General features: G+C 38.9%; 1 protein-coding gene across 1 annotated transcript in view; it reads left to right on the top strand.

Moving 5' to 3' along the window:
* LOC106872778 (uncharacterized) overlaps window positions 1-2,597 on the top strand; it is a 23,059-nt gene that overhangs the window by 7,791 nt on the left and 12,671 nt on the right. The window lies entirely within an intron of this gene.

The raw sequence follows: 2,597 nt of genomic DNA, 5'->3' as shown, positions 1-2,597 counted from the left end.
TATATCATCATCATCGTTTAACACCCGCTTTCCATGCTAGCATGGGTTGGACGATTTGACTGAGGACTGGCAAGTCAGAAGGCTGCACCAGGCTCCAATCTGATCTGGCAGAGTTTCTACAGCTGGATGCCCTTCCTAACGCCAACCACTCCGAGAGTGTAGTGGGTGCTTTTACGTGCCACCAGCACGAGGGCCAGTCACACGGTACTGGAAACAGCCATGCTCAAAAAGTTGTTTTTTACATGCCACCTGCACAGGAGTCAGTCCAGTGGCACTGGCAACGGCCTCGCTCAAATGATTTTCTAGCGTGCCACCAGCAGAAGTGCTAGAAGGCGACTATATATATATATATATATACATATATATATATATATATATATATATATGCAGTGACATGTAAAAGTGCCTATGCAGTGATACGTAAAAGTGCCTATGTGGTGACACGTAAAAGTGCCCAAGCACCATCACATAACAGTACCCATATGGTGCCATGTAAAAGCACCCCTGCAGTGCCCATGCAGTGCCATGTAAAAGCACCCATGCAGTACCATGTAAAAGCATCCAGTAAACTCTGTAAAGTGGTTGGCGTTAAGAAGGGCCTCCAACCATAGAAACCATGCCAAATCAGACTGGAGTCTGGTGCAGTCCCCCTAGCTTGCCAGCTCTAGTCACACCATCCAACCTATGCCATCATGGACAATGGACGTTAAATGATGATGATGATATATATACACAGCATAAAAGGGTATTCAGGAATCCAGATGGTTACCTCAGTCAGCACTCCTGCATGTAACAACTAACAGAATGTCGAATGTCTTGAAAGGAAATATGCTTCAACAAAAGCATGCATTTCATACAAATTGAAACTTCTAGAAGTATAAATTAATCAGAGTATAAAATAACAAGCAAAAGAATAGAGGTACTGGTATCAAATTTATCCCTTTGTTGTAGCTGCTTCAATAACTTATAGGTCAAATTAATCATATAACAAGTTGGTAAACATGAATATAAGCAATGATTATGTAATATTGATTATATAACATAAAAAGCCCATTGTCATTTCATCATAACCAAAGGAATAAGTTAATACAACAAAAATTTGAATGAATTCATCTCTATATAGAAAAATCAATTTGATGGAAGGAGAAAACATATTTTTGTTGGAGAAAGTTCTGCTGGACATGCAAATGATAACACAGAGTAAAGATGATGGATTTTTGTGTATCAATTAATAAGATCTCTTTTGAAGGTGAACTTGTTAATTAGTCTATATATTCAGAGAGTTGTTTGGCTGAGGACATAAAACAAAGGACTTTAAATGTACAGAGCATCATAAATCAACTAGGATGGGTATTTCCAGTGTAGCTTCAAAGAAAACTTCAGTGGTCAGAGAGAGAGAGAGAGAGAGAGAATGCCAAGAAGGGAAAGAAAAAAGATAAAAGAGGGTAAGAGAGGGATAAATCGAAAGGGTTAGATCTAATATGTGCAAATATAAGGGAAGTGGATATTTGTACACTTAAAGGGGCTGAGCAATTACTTTAAGAGTGGTATAACAAAGTTAAATAAGTCAATATTTTTAATACACTTTCCAAAAATTAAGATAAACTCATTCTACAATTCTGTATATTCTAAAACAAATGAAATTTAGAATTCTTTTTTATTTTCTCTTTTACTTGTTTCAGTCATTAGACTGCGGCCATGCTAGAGCACCGCCTTTAATCGAGCAAATCGCCCCGAGACTTGTTCTTTGTAAGCCTAGTACTTATTCTATTGGTCTCTTTTGCTGAACCGCTAGGTGATGGGGACATAAACACACCAGCATCGGTTGTCAAGCGATGTTGGGGGGATAAACACAGACGCACAAACACACACACACACACACATATACATATATATATATATATATATATATATATACACACACACATATACGACGGGCTTCTTTCAGTTTCCGTCTACCAAATCCACTCACAAGGCTTTGGTTGGCCTGAGGCTATAGTAGAAGACACTTGCCCAAGATGCCACACAGTGGGACTGAACCCGGAACCATGTGGTTGGTAAGCAAGCTACTTACCACACAGCCACTCCTGCGCCTATGTAGAAAATAATGTAGAAAATAATCATACAAAATCCAAAACAAACACCTACACCTCAAATATCAGTTGTCAATCTGAAGGTAATGTAATTTATGAACATAAAAAAAAACGGTAATGAATAACCATGGGATTGCACCTAGAAATGTATCCTTTGAGGCACAAGTCCAGTCAAGGTTGTTTATGGAAGACCAGCAGTCTTATATAGGGAGAATTCACAAAAAAACAACAGATGAAGACAGGTGGTGTTGAAGACAAATAGATGTATTAGTATAACGCTCGGGAATTGAGAAAGTCTTTAACGTTTCGAGCCTATGCTCTTCTACAGAAAGGAACACGGAAAGAAACAAGGAGAGGAAGGGCATCCAGCTGTAGAAACTCTGCCAAATTAGATTGGAGTCTGGTGTAGCCATCCGGTTGCACCAGTCCTCAGTCAAATCGTCCAACCCATGCTAGCATGGAAAGCGGACATTAAACGATGATGATGATGATGATATATATATA

This window comes from Octopus bimaculoides, chromosome 1 (assembly GCF_001194135.2).
Source record: "Octopus bimaculoides isolate UCB-OBI-ISO-001 chromosome 1, ASM119413v2, whole genome shotgun sequence".
Taxonomy (NCBI): domain Eukaryota; kingdom Metazoa; phylum Mollusca; class Cephalopoda; order Octopoda; family Octopodidae; genus Octopus; species Octopus bimaculoides.
This window is presented reverse-complemented; position numbering and strand designations above follow the sequence as displayed.